Source organism: Mastigoproctus giganteus, chromosome 13, assembly GCF_048544385.1.
Source record: "Mastigoproctus giganteus isolate SK-2022 chromosome 13, ASM4854438v1, whole genome shotgun sequence".
In the NCBI taxonomy this organism is placed as follows: domain Eukaryota; kingdom Metazoa; phylum Arthropoda; class Arachnida; order Uropygi; family Thelyphonidae; genus Mastigoproctus; species Mastigoproctus giganteus.
In genome coordinates this window covers 125,808,703-125,828,359 of record NC_143587.1, presented here as the reverse complement: position 1 = coordinate 125,828,359, position 19,657 = coordinate 125,808,703, and the positions used below count along the sequence as shown (strand labels likewise).

Genomic DNA, 19,657 nt, shown 5'->3' with positions numbered 1-19,657 from the left:
GTCACAGCTAATGAAGAAAGCAAATGAATAAAAAACACCATTGTGCCTGGCATTTGTGAATTATGAAAAGGCAATGTTTCAGACATTGGAAAGACAAGGTATAGATACCCCATATATTATGATTTTGAAGAAAATATATGAGAATGCTACCTTCTTCATTAGACTAGACAAAGACAGTAATAAATTTAAAATTGAGAAAGGAGTTCGACAAGGAGACACAATATCGCCGATGTTGTTTACTGCTTCCCTTGAGGAAGCTTTCAGAAGATTAGACTGGTTGTAGAAAGGAGTCAATGTGAATGGAGAGTACCTAAACCATTTACGATTTGCAGATGACATTGTGGTCATAAGCCATGATCCCAAAGAATTAGAGGGAAATCTTAATCAGTTATGCAGAGTTAGTAAGGATTTTGGACTAAAGTTAAATATGGCTAAAACAAAAGTAATGATGAACAAGTATGCCACAGAAAGGGATATAATGATTGAAGGAGCAGTAATTAGCATTAGCATTAGTAGAGGCATATGATGCAAGAAAGCAAGCTTATACAGCATCAGCAAAAAAAAAAAAAAAAAAAAAACACACTTCCACTTCACCCCTCTGTTCATTCAAAATACCTGTCCAGCTGAACCTTAAATTTATTTAGGCTATCAACTTCCACGACAAGGGATGGAAATCTGTTCCACCAACCAACTACCCGCTGGCTAAAGGCAAATTTCCGCACGTCTATCCTACATCTGTCTTTCCTCAATTTGAATTTATGCCCTCTCAGGTGATTATTCTGGGGAAGAGGAAGAATCCCATCAGCATTGAGCATGCTCAAACCACTCAAGGCTTTATACACCTCTATCAGATCACCTCGCTGGTGCTGCAAATTACAGTGTCTCCAGATACTGTAATTTGCAAAACTTAAGCCTTTCTTCGTAAGAGTACCCTTTGTTCCATTCACTAATCTTGTTGCCCTTCTCTGTACTCGTTCCAGCAGCTCTACATCCTTCTTGAAATGAGGCCTCCAGACCTGTATACAGTACTCAAGGTGTGGCCTGACCATTGCCTTATACAAGGGAATAATCACCTCCTTATCCCTGCTAGAAAAATTCCTGTATATCGTTGACAAGACACCATGAGCTAATCTTGCAGCCCATCTGCGCTGCTCAGAGAACTTCATATCTGCCTACACAATTACCCGCAGGTCCTTTTCATTCTCTACCACTATCAGTGTAGTACCACAGAGTTGATACGTTGCTCTCGGGTTTCATTTGCCACCTCTCAGCCCATCTGCTCAACGTTTCCAGATCCTGTTGCAGCAGCACAGTGTCAGTAGTGTCGTTGACAACCCTGCTAACCTTTGTATCGTCTGCAAACTTGGACATTAAGCTTGATATAGCATCATCAATATCATTATATAAATACAGAAAACAATAATGGACCCAACACTGAACCCTGAGGGACTCCACTAATAACATTAGTCCATGATGAGCAGTGTCCATTGATTACCACTCTCTGTCTTCTCCCCCTCAACCACCCCGTCCATAGCAGCAATTTGCCTCCAATGCCACACTGCTCCAATTTGTGCAGCAGTCTTCCAGGTGCGACAGTATCAAAAGCTTTTCTAAGATCCAAATATATAATATCAAAGTTATTCCCTGCATCCAGTTCTTTTGTGACTGCATCATAGTATCCAATCAAATTGGTCAGGCAAGACTTCCCCTTAACAAAACCATGCTGTGTCCGAGCTATAACTGAAGTCTTGTCTAGATGATCCTGCAGTGCTTCTTTAACCAGTGCCTCCTTTAATTTTCCTGGAACAGAAGTTAAGCTCACAGGTCTATAATTACTTGTGTCATCCTTTGATCCTCCTTTGTGAATTGGGGGTCACATCTGCACATCTCCAGTCTGTGGGTACCTTCCCTGAGTCCAAGGAAGCTCTCATAATTATGACTAAGGGTTTGCTTACTTCCTTTGCTGCCTCCTTTAATATAACTGGATAGATCCCATCCATCCCAGTGCCTTTCTTGTGTTTATCTTCAACAATTTCTCCTCCACTTTACTCTCATTTATTACAAGATTCTCTAGCTTACTACAGGAGCAGCAGTGCGTAGCACACACTTCTTTATTAGGCCGGGGTTCGAGCCCATCACCACCAAATACGGAGGATGCGGAAAGGTCAGGGAATGACCACCACATATCCCGGAGCAATATGGCCTTAGTTGCTAATGCTCCTAAAAACCAAATAACAAACAAACAATCTAGCTTACTGCCAGAGTTGAATACACCTCTGGCATTCCACTCGCTGAATAACTCCTCATGTGTGAATGTCGATGCAAAATATTCATTTAGTTTGTTAGCTACCCGAGCAGGATCATCAACAGTTGACCTATCGATATCAAGTGGACCAATCTGATTCATCCCCTTCTTTCTAGAGTTTACATAAGTAAGAACTCTTTGCTGTTTTTCTTTGAATCCCTTGCCAAAGGTTTCTTGTAATATGCCTCTGCCTAACCTCTTTGTAACTGGGTTACAGATCAACTTGTGCTACACACTGCTGCTCCTGCCCACCTGGCTACAGAGGCATCCCGAATTGGCTTCTATAATTCCTCCTCTCCCTTCAAAAGTAGTCCGAACATATGCAGCAACCAGTCAATATCCTTTTACTGTCCAACTTCAAACTCACAGAACCAACTTTTCCTATTCCTTATTTATTCAATCAATTTTGTTTTCTGGAACAACCTTCCTTCAATATATTTCCTGAAAATTAAAATCTACAGAAGTTCAAGCCTAATCTCAACAAGTATATTCTTTCACCCTCTGAAACTTCAACCCATGTATGTTACTAAGTACTACAGGTTCTAATACCTCTTCTGTTTGGGGTTTCCATTAAAAAAAAACTTTAACACCTGCATTATAAGTGAAGCATACAATATTAAAAAAAAAAAACTATTTAGCGGGCATTTCTTAAAAATAAAAAAAAGTTGTAAGAAACATTAATTTCTTACAATAATCTCATTCTTCCATATGAGACATGTTTACATGGAATCCAATTCGCAATAATACTACCTAAACGTAAAATAAGGAAAAATTTAGCCATTAATCCAATGGCCACCTTAGCTGAGTAAGTCAATGTAAGTCAAACAAAAAAAGCTTTGTTTTTGAATTCAACTTATGAAAAATTTGAACCATAAAATAAACATTGTTCAATATATTCCCCCCCCTATTTAGTTTGCTTTTTTCTGTCCCATTTTATATTAATTTGAACACTTGTGTCCACCAGATTCTTCATTATGTTTTAATTTATTCTATCTTTTTTATATTATTAATTTAATTAATCGAGTTATTTAAGTTTAATTCTTTATTATGATTTCTTAATCTGGAGTTGTATATTTGCATGTTATTTTGGATTCTTTGATTACAGTTGACATTAAATTTATTTTAATTGTTATGTTTCCTTATGTATTTTATAGAGGGCAATGGCCATAGCATATTTTATGTTTAGTTGATTTGTATTTCTCTTAAATGTAAGGGGCATATTGGACATCCACTTATATTTGGCTGAGATAGTAATCAGTAATTGAAACACAACCCTGTTTGAAGTTCTATATGCTGGAATAATAAAACATATAATGGAAACAAAAATGCAATACACCTAATGCTCAGTTAATAAATGCAATGTGTTTTGCATTGCATTTGTTAATCACATGTTAGGCTTGTTATGTTATCTGTTTTTTTTTTTTTAGGAGCATATTAGCAACTAAGGCCATATTGCTCCGGGATATGCAATGGTCATTCCCTGACCTTTCCGCATCCTCCGTATTTGGTGTTCACGAGCTCGAATCCCAGTCTAAACAAGAAGAGTGTGCTATGCACTGCTGCTCCTGCCTACCCGGCTACGGAGGCGCCGCACATGTTAAGCAAACATTAAATTTCCATATAAACTCATAACTTGCTGAGATACAGTATCAGAGATTTGTGAATAATTCGATTTTTTAAAAATTAAATAAGAATAAATGGATAGCAGTAAAATATGAATAAATTGTATTTATGCATATTTACTGCTATCCATATGCAGTATCTTGCATTTCTGAATGATAAACTTCAAATGCCACTTATCAGCCCATCTGCCTATTTTTAGATCTTGTTGCCATAGCATATCATGTTTACTGTCATTGACTACCTGCCAAACCTCATATCATCTGCAAACTTAGACATTAAGTTTGATACGTGTTCATCAGTAACATTAATTAATATAGAAAACACTGGGCCCATCACTGGATCTTGGGGAACTCCACTAATAACATTAGTCCAAGAAATACAGTGCCCATTGGTAACCACTTCATTCTCAAACTCAATCATCCCTCAGTAATTTGTCCCTAATGCCACACTGCTCCAATTTGAACAGTGATGTTTCATATGGAACAGTATCAACAACTTTTCTGAAACCTACATATAGGATGTAAAAATTATTTTCCTGCATCCAGTTCCTTTCTTACTGCATTATAGTATTCAATTAGATTAGTTAGACAAGATCACCACTTAAAAAATCCATGCTAAGGTTTCTATATAACTGTATCCCTGTTTAGATGGTCCTGAATTACTTTTTTAACCAGTGACTACATCATTTTAACTGGAACAGAAGACAAGATTGCAGGTCTGTAGTTTCTCATTTTGCCCTTTGATCCCCCTTTGTGAATTGGGGATACATTCCAACATCTCCCCAAATCCAAGGATGTTCTTATAATTATGGTTAAAGGTTTATTTACCTATTTATTGTAATATAACTTTATAGATGCCATCAATCCCATGTGCCTTGCTTACTCTTGGCTTCAACAATTTCTCTTCCACTCTCCTCTCAATTAGCACAAAATCATTTAGCTCTCCGTTAAAATATGATAAACTTCTGGCATCCCACCTGTAAAATATGTGTAAACAGAGCTGCAAACCGAACCAAACTAAACTGCGAACTGAACCAAACCGCAAACCAAACCACACCCATTTTTCTGAACCGTGAACTGAACCGAAGCCACTGAACAGATTTTTTTCTGAACCAACATTTTTTGGGAAAGTGGTTCAGTTTTTGGTTCAAACATCGACTCCAGCCTACAGGTCAACAAAAATTTGGAAAATTTTCATGGGAAAATCCAGTCAGTAGGAAACATACTCCTTCCTCTCTTTTTCCATTGTTCATGGCTAGGCTTCTAGAATGGTTACTAAGAAGACGTGAGAAGCACTGCATTAGATTAGGAGCCCATCTCAGGGCTAGGGAAAGAGTTTTTTCGCTTTGACCACGAAATGAGTTGCGGAGGTCCCTGCTGAGCAATTTGAATAGAAGCTCTGCAGTGGGGCGTGTGGAACACTACACAGTTACACCGATCAAATCAGTGATAAGGAAGTGAAAGGACGTAGTACTGAGAATCATTCATTAGAGTTTTTCTTGGAAAAGATTAGCATATTTCGTTTCTGAGGTTTTGTTCAGAGGGTTCATCATTCCTGTTTCCACTCTGGGAGAATTTACTCTACCAGAGTGATAATGATACTGAGGATATTGAAGAATCTGAGACTACAGACTCTAGTAATACGAATGTATGTAAGGAAAATTTCTATGATCTACATCTTCAGGGTATTATGGTATCTGTTCATTGTGCTGCGAATTCTCTGCAATTGGCTGTTAAAAATTTTCTGAAAAGTGATGAATTGAAACTTCCCTTGGCTAAATCATGAGCAGTGGTGAAAAAGCTGTGAACCCCTTCTATCCTTATACACATTAAAAGAGAAAAGTGTAGGAAACCAATACTAGACTGTGAAACCAGATGGAATTCCACTATTAGTATGTTACGTCTTGTGGAGCTAAAACAATTTTGCATCAATTTATCTGGGTCTATAAAGGAACTGCATTTGTCAGCCAGTGTGTGGCAAAAGATTGAAAATATTGTAGAAGTTTTGGAACCCATTAGGGTAGCATGGAAGTGCTGCAGTCAGAGCAACTCACAATGACTGATTTTTACTACACCAGGATGAAACGTAAAATGGAAGTTAGAAAAATTGAAAATGAATTGTCATCTTTTTTGGTAACCTCTCTCACGCTACAAGAAGTAAATTTGCTGGAAAGCAAGACATTTTTTAGCTTGAATGTATCTGGACCTTAGGTACTAAACATTACTAGATAATATCTAAAAACAGAAAGCTAAGGAACATTTATGTGACATTCATGATAGCTTGTGCCAGCTGCAGTCTACAGAAACAAATCGTGAAATGAAAATTTCAGATGAAATTGCATATATTACTGTAATGGGCAAAACCATGGATGAAATCGAAAAGCTGATAGATAGTGGAAACAAATAAATTCAACTTAATGACTCAGGTGAACAATTTTGATGATATCGAAAGGGTACCAACAAAATCAAGCATCTTGGGATATTGGAAAGCAAAAGAGTTTAGTCACACAGAGCTTTATCAGCTAGCCAAAGTAATCTTCGCAGTTCCTGCAACACAAGCCATGTAGAAAGATTCTTTTTGACATTAAAGATCATTTTGACTTATAAGAGGAATTGTTTAGGCTCAAGATTAATGGAGCATATTTTATTTTTAAAATTAAATAATTAATTTCAAATTATCTATGTTGTTTTTAAGATTTCATGATCAATTTTCAAAGTAAAATTATTTTGATACATTAATTCCTTATGCACATTATCTGAGTAACTAATAATATTTTGCTTGTAACTCATGTTTATTTCTTCTGTTCTTAAAGTTTTATTTTTTATTGTCATTATTTTCTGTAATTTTTTATATTAACTGGAAATATCTGCCTTACTTAATATTATTAAATTATATTAAAAATTTTGTTTGAATAATTATTTTCTTTCCAAATTAAACGTTCTCTTGTATACATTTATGAGTACTGAATAGGAGAAGAGATTAATATTCAGAGTTAATGTTTTGGTAATTTCTGTTCCTTTTCAATCAGAATATCTCAAAGCGTCATAAAAATACCCAACTATTATAATGATTGATTAATTTTTTTCTTGTTACTTAATTTTTACTCGCCTGTATAGAAAATATAAGTGTTTTTCTTTGAAAAGATTAGCATGTTTCATTTCTGAGGTTTTGTTCAGAGGGTTCATCATTCCTGTTTCCGCTCTGGGAGAGTGGACTCTGAATGTTAAAAATAATTTTATAAAATCTGGTATTTTTTCCTACATTAGTTCGATATTATTTCGATATCGAGATCTCACTTCAAGCTGAAATGATTAACATGTGATTTTATTACTTGTCAAATATATACTTTTACATGTCAAATATTTACTTTTACATGACTATTACTTATTTTACATAAAAGTAAATTATTAACATAATTTACTTTTATGTAAAATAAGATTTTATAGTAATATTTTATTATAATGCGATATTATTACTATCATTAATGAACTAAGAAACTATAAGAATTATATTTCAGATGATATACTTCACAGAACCAAACCACTGGTCAAAATCACCTTTTTAACCAGACCGCAAATCAAACCACTTCAGAAATTTTTGAACTGAATCGCAAAACCGAACTGGTCCAAAATTTTAGGTGGTTTGCAGCTCTATGTATAAACGTAGATGCAAGATACTTATTCAGTTTGTCAGCAACCTGCGCACAATCATCAACAGTTAAAACTATTCATATCTAGTGGACCAATGCAATTAATTTCCTTCATTCCAGTGCTTGCTACTTTTCTTTGCTAGAGATGTCTTGTGATCTGTGTTAGCTTGCCTAACTGCCTTTGTGACTTGATTGCAGACTAGTTTAAAGTTTAATATAGGCCTCTGTGTCACCTGATAATTTATATGTATACATGCATTTTTCTTCTCTAACATGAGTCTCATCAGTTCATTTGACATCTTGTTGTTGATAAATGCTGTTTGTTTATTTTCTGCAAAAATGAGTTGTCCTCTTTGGAACACATAATTTTATGGATCTACTAACTACAGTCGAACTTCCCTATAACGAATTCGATAAATCTAGCGAAAAAATTCGTTATAGATAAATTTCGTTATACAGAGAATATCTTTTTTTATTATAAATTATCTAATTAGAAAAATGAAAACGAATCTACATTTATTTTTAATGTATTTTATTTCAAAAACATACTTATTTAAATTACGTTTACACAATTTTTGCCAGTAAGTATCACAAATTAAAAAAATCTGTAATTTTTGTTTGCACAGTACAATTAAAAAATTGTCTGATTCTTAAAGAAAACCTCACATTTGTTCAGAGCATTAAAAACATTATCAGGAACATTTTCACAAAACTGTAGACCCATACGAACTGGCGCCTCCGTGTCCAGGTGGGAAGGAGCAGCAGTGTGTAGCACACGCTTCTTGATTAGACCAGGGTTCAAGACCAACACCACCAAATACAGAAGATGCGGAAAGGTCAGGGAATGACCACTGCATATCCCGGAGCAATATGGCCTTAGTTGCTAATGCTGCTAAAAAAAAAAAAAAAAAAAAAACCAACCAACACCCAACCAACCCATACGAACTGTTAATCAAGCGTTAATCATTTCTTCACGAGTTGGCTTTTCTACGGGTTGTTCTGATGCATCATCGTTAATTTCTTCGTGATCATGGTCGCGTTTAACACTGTTCAGCAGTATTTCATCTTAATTTGGATGTTGTACTGTGATCTACATAAACAAAACTATCCAGTGTTATTTCATTTTTGATGTTTCCGGACGATTCTAATAATGCCCAAAAGTTTTTCAGTTGTGAAAGGGGCAGTTCATCTAGTTCGTCCAGTTCAGAACTGGCAAACTTTTGCCAGTTCAGAGATGCAATCTCTAAGGTTAATTGTAACCTCCAAGTTTCTATTTTCTGATAACGCATTGACAATCTCCATTATTATTCTCTTTCGATAATGAAATTAAAATTTTTAATAATACCTTGGTCCATTGGCTGGAGTTTTGACGTTACGTTTGGTGGTAAAAACAACTTCGCACTTTTAAGTTTGGCAGAAATACTGGCAGGATGTGCCACACAGTTGTCAGTTACCAACACGATTTTCCTTTTTTTATACGCTTGTCTAATTTTAATATCCAGTCTTCAAAGATATCACTTGTCATCCATGCTTTTTTATTAAAGGTGTAGTCAACTTCCAAAGATTTTGTACCTCTAAAACACCTTGGGTTTTTTGATATTCCGATGACTAAAAGTCTTAATTTTTCTCTTCCTGTCATATTTGCTCCAACTAGCACAGTGATTCTTTCTTTGCTTTGTTTTCCGCCAAAACATTTATCATCCTTAAAAGCAAGTGTTCTATTCAGTAAACATTTAAAGAATAAACCCATTTCGTCAGTATTAAAAACATCCTTACACTCATATTCTTCCAAAATCTTCTTTAAGGTATTGTTCCTCCAACTGTTGCAATCTTCTTCGCTTACATTAACACTTTCTCCACAAATAACCTTTTCCACAATTCTGTGGCGCTTCTTAAATTTATCTAGCCACCCAGTGATCGCATTAAATTCTGTATGTCCAAGGGACTGTGCAAATTTCAGAGTTTGTTGCTTAATTATTAGGCCCAATATTGGGATATTCTTTTCACGTATCATTTGCACCCATTTTAGAACAGTTTATCAACACCTTCATATATACACAACTTAATTCGCTTCTTGTCTGCTCCTCCTTCAATTGCATTTAAATTGATTCTCGATTTTTTTAAAATCGTAGATAAACTGCTTGCAGATATGCCATATTTCTCTGTAACATCTTTTTTTCTTAAAACCCTGGTCAATACCATAACAATCTTTGCTTTATCATTAATACTTAAACGCTTTTTCTTCGACATTGTTTTCGCAATTGTAAAAATTACTGGACTGCAGCTCTTGCCGATATATACACCACAAACTTCGCTGTGCTGGCCGTATAGTGAATTGTTATTTGGAAAATTAAATGCACAGCATATAATCCTTATGGGTTTTGATAATTAACTATATAGTATCGGTGTAAATACACCATAGTTAACCCATATATTTGAACTACGTATGTAGCGTAGAGGGCATCGCTGATGAAGATCAGGGCCGTGCCGTGCTATGATGCAGAGAGGTGGCCGCATCAGACAGCACCGTAAGGGGGCAGCATAAGCAGCGAAATCAAAATACGGGAAATCAAAATAGGGGCGGCATTTCGAAGACTTGCATCATACTGAGAAAATCTACCGCACGGCCCTGATGAAGCCACACAGCTTTGAAATGATCGTCTGGGTGGTGGTACCACTGAAAATAAATAACAGTAGTCTTCCGATACTATATAGTGAATTGTTAGTACAGATACCACCTACTCAATGACGTTTGCTTGCCAATTCAACAGTATCACTTCCTTTGAAGAAATATATGACTTTATGAATTTATTTTATTCTACTTTCATTCATATATACACGAAAGAAAATTTATGATTAACGTATGCTGTATGTTACTTTTCAGAAAAAAAAGAAAAAAAAAATACAAGCGCATATAACCTATGTGATTGATGACAAATGAAATTAAAAAAAAAAAAAAAAATCATGAAAACCATCTACTGGGAGTCCAGTTAGACGAGAACGGACATATCATATAATGATTGACACGAAGGTCACGTGGTACAGTGAGGTGAGAAGCGAATGTCACTCAGTAGGCGTTACTAAAAACAGACTATTGTAGCATTCTATATATTTCTGCCGCAGCACGCTAAAGGCTTACCGCACCGAATTTTGCTTTCCCCTGAGCCAACATCAATTTACATATCTTCCCTATTTATTGCAACATTTACGACCACTTTTAAGAAAACCCATTTGGTTTAATAACTGTAACAAAAATGAAACAAAGACCCTCCTACAGGCATCAATGGCCACAAGTGTTCACTAAAAGGATGATTATTTAATTCCAGATGCTAATGTGCAATTTCGGAAGGATGTGTTTTTTTTTGTTTGTTTGTTTTATTTGGTTTTTAGGAGCATTAACAACTAAGGTCATATTGCTCCAGGAAATGCGGTGGTCATTCCTTGACCTTTTCGCATTTGGTGGTGACAGGCTCGAACCCCGGTCTAATCAAGATGCGTGTGTTACGCACTGCTGCTCCTTCCCACCGGAGGCAGTATATTTGAGCGGCTGTTTAGCAGTAAATGCTTGAAAATCTTCAAAAATGCTTTTACTAATTTTTTTAAAAATTCGTTATAGAGAGCCTAACACTTCGTTATATAGGGTTAATTTTACATGTAATTTCGTTTCAAGGTGCAATGTTTCGTGAAAAAATTCGTAATATAGAGAAATTCGTTAAATAGAAGTTTGTAATAGAGAAGTTCCACTGTATTTCTTCAGAACTTCATATTTTAAGGGAATATAAGTTACTATAAATTAGTGTTATATATGTTGCATTATATCTGGCACAGTTGACAAGATAGCTTGGTATTTATTACCAGTGTGTTCCATAGCTTATTTTAGAAGTTATTACTTGGTTTAAAGCTTTTAGTTTTTATTTTCGTTAAATACAAAAAGAAATTATGAAACCAGAAATGCAGAGATTTGCTGATCAAACTTTCTAATGAATCCTGGTTCCCATATTCAAACATTTTCTGGGCCAATTATGAATTTCCAGTGTTGATTCTTTTTAAACTTTTAGAAAGGCTACAAACATCTTGTAGATGGCTTGCTAAATATTGTCAGTATTATTCAGAACAGAGTGCAAGGTAAGGCTAGATCCTTTCTTTATTCTTTTTCTACTCTGATGGAAACTCAGTAGAAAAATACAGACTCTTATACTGAATTAAAGCATTTTTAGCAGATTTTACACAAGTGGTTTTGCTAACATTGGCAATACCTAGTTTTTGTATTGTAAAAACTGGGAATTGTATCCTCCTTTCTTCCTCAGCATTCCAATGATTGTTTGTTTGTTTGTTTGTTTCGGGATTTATTAGGCGCATCGGCAACTATGACCATAGTGCGCCACATTCCAATGAAACTGTTATCCTCTTTATGGAGAGACTGCTAATGATGATGATGATGATGACAGAAGTGGAGGTATATATACTATATATACCTCCTATTAATATATATACTATATCTGCACCCATTCTAGCAGATCTACATCCTTCCTAAAATTAGCCCTCAAGACCTCTATGCAGTACTCAAGATGTGGCCTAACCATTGCCTTGTACAATGGGATAATTACCTCCTTATCCCAGCTGCAAAGTTCCTGTATATCACTAACAAAACTCCATGAACTGTCCTGACAGCCTGCCCACTTTGTTTAGAGAACTTTATATCTGGCTGCACAAGATCTCCCCCAAGGTCTTTTTCATTTTCCACTACCCGAAGTGTAACACCACACGGTTTATAAATTAATCTGGAATTACTGCTACCCATATGCAGTGCCTTCCATTTGTCAATGTTAAACTTCATTTGCCATTTCTCAGCCCGTCTACCTAATTTTTCTAGATCTTGTTGCAGTATCTTACCTTGATTATTGTCATTAACCACCCTGCCAACCTATGTATTGCTTACAAATTTAGACATTAAGCCTGATCAATGTCATTAATAAATACAGAAAACAACAATGGGCTAGCACTACTTCTGTGGGACTTCGATGATAATAATAATAATAACAGTGTCCATTGATAAACATACCTTGTCTTCTTCCACTCAACCATTCCTTTATCATTAGTAGTAACTTGCCTTTAATGTCACACTACTCCAATTTGTACAACAGTCTTTTATTCTTTTTCTTGGTGATTCCCTTCTACTTCTCTCTCTCTCGGGGTAATTCAGAAATTTTTTTTTTTTGACTGGTGCAGCATAAGCCTTGCACCATATGGCTAATGATAATAATAGTAATAATGTGCAACAGTATCAAACATCAAGTATGTTGAAATAAAATTATATGATATTAAAATTATTTTTGCATCCAGTTTCTTTGTTACATCATAGTATTCAATCAAATTGGTCAGATAAGATCTCCCCTCAACGAACCCATGCTGTGACTGAAGTATAAGTGCACTCCTGTGTAGATGGTCCTGCATTACTTCTTTAACCACTGCCTCCATTATTTTTCTTGGAAAAGAAGTTAAACTAACACGTCTGTAATTAATCATGTCACCTTTTGATCCTTCTTTGTGAACTGGGGATACATTCACATATCTTCAGTCCATAGGGCTCCACCCCTGAATCAAGAGATGCTTTCATAATTATGGCTAAGGTTTTTCTTACTTTGCTGCCTCCCTTAATATAATTGAGGGGATCACATCCACCCCAGGTGCCTTTTTTTATGTTTAGCTTTAACAATTTCTCTTCCATTTTCCTTTCAGTTATCACAGAATCATTTAGTTCCTGTTAGAGTTTGATAAACTTCTGCCATCCCTAATAATTCCTCATGTGTGAATGTATATGCAAAATACCTATTTGGTTTGTCAGACATCCAAGCAGGATCAACAGTTAAACCATCAACACCAAGTGGATCAATGTGATTCAATCCCTTCCTTCTACTGACTGTTAATATAGGGAAAGAAGTCTTTGCTGCTTTCCTTTGCATTCTTTTCTGGAGAATTCTTGTAATCTGCCTTAGCTTGTCAAACTTCTTTGTGACTTGATTACAGACTAGTTGATAACTATTATAGGCTTCTCTTTCACCTGATACTTTTATGCATCACATGCACTTTTCTTCTCTGCCGCAAGTCTCATCAGTTCATCTGACATCCATTTGGGTCTAGGCCTTGAATCAAACTTCTACGTTGATATGGGAAGCCAAGTTCCTTCCATGATTATTTCCCTACTTGCTTCCCATTCAGAATTTTCTGTTAGTGACATCATCAGTTAGTTCCACTGCATAAAATTTAAAAACTGTCTGAGACCACTCTGGTCACCTTTACCTTGACAGTAGTTATGTCTTCAAGTAAATTCCGCATAAGTACACTGTGATCACTGCCACCCGCAGATCTTTTACCTGCAAAATCTTAATGCATGAAGAATTGATTAAGACTTAAATTAAAATCTGGCTGCCATCAATAACTGGTTACTTGTCTTTGCTGCTTGCATCTTTATCAGGGTATCTTTATCATCCAATACCTGCCAAAAATAACCTCTGTTTTCCTATATATAATAAGAGAGAAATGTATTTTATTTTGGTTTGCAAATCTAATGTTTAAACTTATAATGTTATACTTAATGTTCTTATTCCCGTAATGATATAAATTATTCTATTAGTTTTTTTATTTATAAAAAAAAATTCTTTGCATGCTTGGCTCCGTATTATTCTCGGCTCCGTATAGCTATTTTTCACTGTGATTCAAAGATGGGCAATGCACTTGGTAAAAGTGACAGGAGGGTACCCATATCGCACATCACATGGAAAAGTGATACAACTCAAAAATTGTGAATTCGAGTTAATATAATAGGAGGGTGCATAAGCATGACCTCTACATCCTGGAAAAAACTACATATTTACAATTCCAATTTTGAGCCAGTAGATAGAGTGCAGCTGTGTCGCTTTTCCACTAAGTAGATATTGCCACGGTCACAGTAGAAAAGTGACAGATCAGAGTTGTAACAGATAGAATTATCTTTGTTGCACTGGTAAAACGACACTCTTTTTAACTGTGACTGGGTGATAGGAGTGATGTTTTCTTATTCTATTACAAATCTAAATTTAACTGCTGTATCTTTACAATTTCAGAACTTAAAAGTGATAAAATACATTGTTTCTTCTGGCAGGAGTGTGAAGGTAACTGGGGGGTCCATAGAAATAGACACTTGCGTTCACAAGTATAGTAAATAAATTTGATGAATTTGAAGTGTTGGTCAAGACATCAAAGGCGGATATTGTTGGGATATCCAGAGACGTGGTGTCACACACATATAAGGAATGCTGAACTGGAATTTGGGGGAGTACAATGTGTACAGAAAGGATAGACAGGATAGGAAGGGAGGAGGTGTTATGCTGTTAATTAAGAAAAACATAAAATCAAAAGAAGTGCATCCAGTTGATATAGATGAACAGTGCACTATTGAGTCAGTTTGGTGTGATATAAGCACTGCAAAAGCAAAAACAAGAGTAGGAGTGTGTTATAGGCCTAATGTCTTGAATGAGTACAATGAACAATTGTACAGAGAAATAGAGTGAGCTAGTAAATCGGAATGTCTTATAATGGGGGATTTTAACTTCTCAGATATTGACAGGAACTTGTGGGTTGGTCACTCACACACTAGTCAGACTTTTGTGGATTTATTGGATGATTGTTTTTTACAGCAGCATGTTCGAGAGGCAACCAGAGAAAGTAATACTCTTGATCTGGTTATCAGCAGTGATCATTCATGTATTAGGAATTTGCAGATAAAAGAACCACTGGGTGGCAGTGATCACAGTGTACTGACGTGGGATTTACTTAAAGATTTAATTACCATCAGGGGTAAAGGAAAGGGTTTTTGCTTCCATAAAGGTGAGTACAGTGGTCTCCGACAGTTTTTAAATTTTGCACAGTGGGATCAACTGACGATGTTACCAACAGTAAATTCTAAGTGGGAAGCATTCAAGGAATTAATCGTGGAAGCTACTAAAAGTTTCACACCTATTAAGAAATATTGTTCAAGGTTTAGGCCTAAATGGTTGTCAAATGAACTAATGAGACTCATAACAGAGAAGAAAAATGCATGGGATGCATATAAATTATCAAGCGACTCAGAAGCCTATGGCAGATATAAGTTAGTCTGTAATCAGGTCACAAAGGAGGTTTGGCAGGCGAAGGCAGATTACGAGAAATCCTTGGCAAAAGATGCTAAGAAAAACAGCAAGGATTTCTTTACTTATATAAACTCTAAAAGGAAGGGGATGAATCAGATTGGTCCACTTGCATTGATGGTTCGACTGTTGATGATCCTGCTCAGATAGCAAACAAACTGAATGAGTATTTTGCATCTACATTCACACGTGAGGAATTATTAAGGTTTGAAAATGACAGAAGGTTATCAAATTGTAGCAGGATACTTAATGATTTTGTAATAACTGAGAGCAAAGTGGAAGAGAAATTGTTGAAGTTAAATGTAAGAAAAGCACCTGGGGTGGATGGGATCTATCCAGTTATATTAAAGGAGGCGGCAAAGCAACTAAGCAAACCCCTAGCCATAATTTTGAGAGCATCCTTGGACTCAGGGGAGGTTCCCACAGACTGGAGATGTGCAAATGTATCCCCAATTCACAAAGGGGGATCGAAGGGTGACACGAGTAATTACAGACTAGTTAGTTTAACTTCTGTTCCTGGTAAAATAATGGAGTCACTGGTTACAGATGCATTGCAGGATCATCTAGACAAGACTGCAGCAATAATTCAGACACAGCATGGGTTTGTTAAGGGAAAGTCTTGTCTGACAAATTTGATAGGATATTATGATGTGGTTACAAAGGAACTGGATGCAAAAAATAATTTTGATATCATATATTTGGATTTCAGAAAAGCTTTTGACACTGTTGCGCATGGAAGACTATTGTACAAATTGGAGCAGAATGGTATTAAGGGTAAGTTGCTACAATGGATAAAAGGATGGTTAAGTGGGAGAAGACAGAGGGTGGTAATCAATGGGTGCTGCTCTTCTTGGACTAATGTTATTAGTGGGGTCCCACAGGGTTCGGTGTTAGGTTCACTGTTGTTTTGTATATTTATCAATGATATTGATGAAGGTATATCAGGCTTAATGTTGAAGTTTGCAGATGATTTATAAAAAAAAAAAATGCAGTCAGACACTGTTGCGCATGGAAGACTATTGTACAAATTGGAGCAGTGTGGTATTAAGGGTAAGTTGCTAAAATGGATAAAAGGGCAGTTGAGTGGGAGAAGACAGAGAGTGGTAATCAATGGATGCTGCTCTTTGTGGACTAATGTTATTAGTGGAGTCCCCCAGGGTTCGGTGTTGTTTTGTATATTTATCAATGATATCGATGAAGGTATATCAGGCTTAATGTCGAAGTTTGTAGACGATACAAAAGTTGGCAGGGTTGTTAATGATAGTAATGGCAATGTGCTACTGCAACAGGATCTAGAAATTTGGGCAGATGGGCTGAGAAATGGTAACATTGACAAATGTAAAGTACTGCATATGGGTAGAAGTAACCTCAGAAAAATGTACCAACTGTGTGGTACTACGCTTAGGGTAGTAGAAAATGAAAAAGATCTGGGAGTAATTGTGCAGTCAGATATGAAGTTTTCTGAGCAATGAAGACAGGCTGCCAGAGCAGGTCATGGGGTATTGTCGATGATATACAGGAATTTTTTTTAGTAGGGAAAAGGAGATGATTATCCCTTTGTATAAAGCAATGGTCAGGCCACATCTTGAATACTGCATACAGGTCTGGAGGCTTCATTTTAGGAAGGATGTAGAGTTGCTTGAGCATGTACATGGATGGAAGGGTCCTCTTACCAAGAAAGGCTTAAACTCTGCAAATTGTAGTGGCTGGAAATTAGGCACCTGTGAAGTGATCTGATTGAGGTGTATAAGGCCTTGAATGGGTTGAACACGCTAAATTCTGATGGGATTCTTCCGTTTGCTCAGATTATGAATCTGAGGGGGCATAAATTCAAATTGAGGAAAGACAGTTGTAGAGTAATGTGCAGAAATTTGCCTTTAGCCAGTGGGTGGTTAATTGCTGGAACAAACTATCTCCTGTCGTTGTGGAACTTAGCTTTAATAAATTCAAGGAGGAACTAGACAAAACTTTTAGAGGGAATGGATGTATGAAATTGGTTTTTTTTTTTTTTTTTGGCTGATGCTACATAAGCTCATATGCTTGCTTTCTTGCATTACATGCCTTCATTACTACTACTATTCTGTGATAGAAAAATCCGTAAAGCATTGAAATTGGGACCAATTTATATTCCTTAGCAGTATATTACATTAACACATTAAGAAACAAGGAATCTGTATAGAGTAACTGAAATACCCATGACGATTTCATCGATTTTAAAAATGTTTGTCAGCATTATGGGAACAACTCAAAGACGAAGACAGTGAAAATGTAAAGTTGGGCGAAATCAAGATACTAAAGGTTGAAAAATGTAGTCCCAGGGCATTCTTCATAAAAACATCGTACAAACAAGAGAACTGTAAAAAAAAATTGTGACTAACAAGAAACTTCAGTCATCGCAGTGTAAAACTATTGAAATGAAATCAGCATACACCAAGAAGATACATGTCAGATAAAAAAAATAAATAAATCAGATATCCTGGACCTGATTAAAGCAAATCATATCCCTAAAAGCTACAAAAAGTTTTATGTTTTGGCATTCTTTAAACCTTATTTTGATTAAAAAGAGAATTAATGTATTTTTTAATTAAAATTCTTTTTAGTGTTTTTGTTACATTGTTCATTTCAAAATATATTTTCATTAATTAACAAAAGATGCTATTTTTGTCTAAACTATTTCAGAATGTTAATTTTTCTGTACCTTTCCTATATTAAAAATGTCACAACTAAAAAAACAAAGAAATAACAAATAAGAAAAGTGACACAACTCAAAGTAATGGCCTCTATGGTAGTCATAGTAACACAAATCTATTAGAAAGGTTTATTGCACTTTATTATGCTGGTAATTTTTTTTAATCTGTTATTAATGTCCACATTTGAGATGAAACCTTATCTGATTTCTTTGTTTTCACTTTTCTGAAAAATTGCATTTTTTGAGTTGTGTCGCTTTTCCACACATTGTGCGATATAAGGAAAGACCTTAAATATGTGGACTACAGAGTTTGATAACTGTGTTACAGCAGACCACAATCAGAAATTTAGAGGGGCTCTAATTGTAGTACATTATATAAGGGTGTGAGAATGAATGGTAAAAATGAATGAAGGGGATATCTTTACAGTTATAAATGATACTAAAATTATGGGGCCACAAATTCAAATTATGGGAGAAGAGTCTTAGACTAACTTGTAGGAGGTTTTCTTTTAGCCAGCATGTTGTTAATCAATTCTCTATGGGTAAGTTGAAGCTAACAGCTTGGAGAAATTCAAAGGTCAAGCTGGATCAGTTACCTACATGAGAAGTGAAACACAAAAAAGTGTTATCTTCTTTTTTATTTTTTTATTTTTTTTCAGAAAAAGGCCTAGAGCAGTGGTTTTCAACCTTTTTTTAATAACGGCACCCCTAAGTAATTTATTTTATTTTGCGGCACCCCTAGTCAATCTACTCGATTTTCTGCCTGTTAGATCCGATTCTCTCTCTGTATATATATATATATATATATATATATGTTATATGATAGTTATTACAATAATATAATTATATAAGGCTTAATGTCGAAGATTTATATAATAATTTATATAATAATATAATTATATAAATTATATTTCATAATACAAATTATATATATATATATATATATATATATATATATATACACACACACATATACACACAGTATATAATAATTTTATTTTCTATATAGAGGTACTAAGTAAACATCAATTATAAATCACTACAAAATTAAAAAGATACTGTACACCGTTTTATAATGAAATAAACATAAATAAAAAAAAATAATAAGTTTAAGTAACTTAAAACCCAAATTATGTAACACCCCTGGAACATTACTGCGGCACCCCGGTTGAAAACCACTGGTCTAGAGCTTTTTTGCACCATATGGTTAATATCAATACTGTCTT

General features: G+C 35.3%; 1 protein-coding gene across 1 annotated transcript in view; it reads right to left on the bottom strand.

Moving 5' to 3' along the window:
* Alg1 (ALG1, chitobiosyldiphosphodolichol beta-mannosyltransferase) overlaps positions 1-19,657 on the bottom strand; it is a 238,764-nt gene that overhangs the window by 126,385 nt on the left and 92,722 nt on the right. The gene's annotated exons all lie outside the window — the stretch shown is intronic.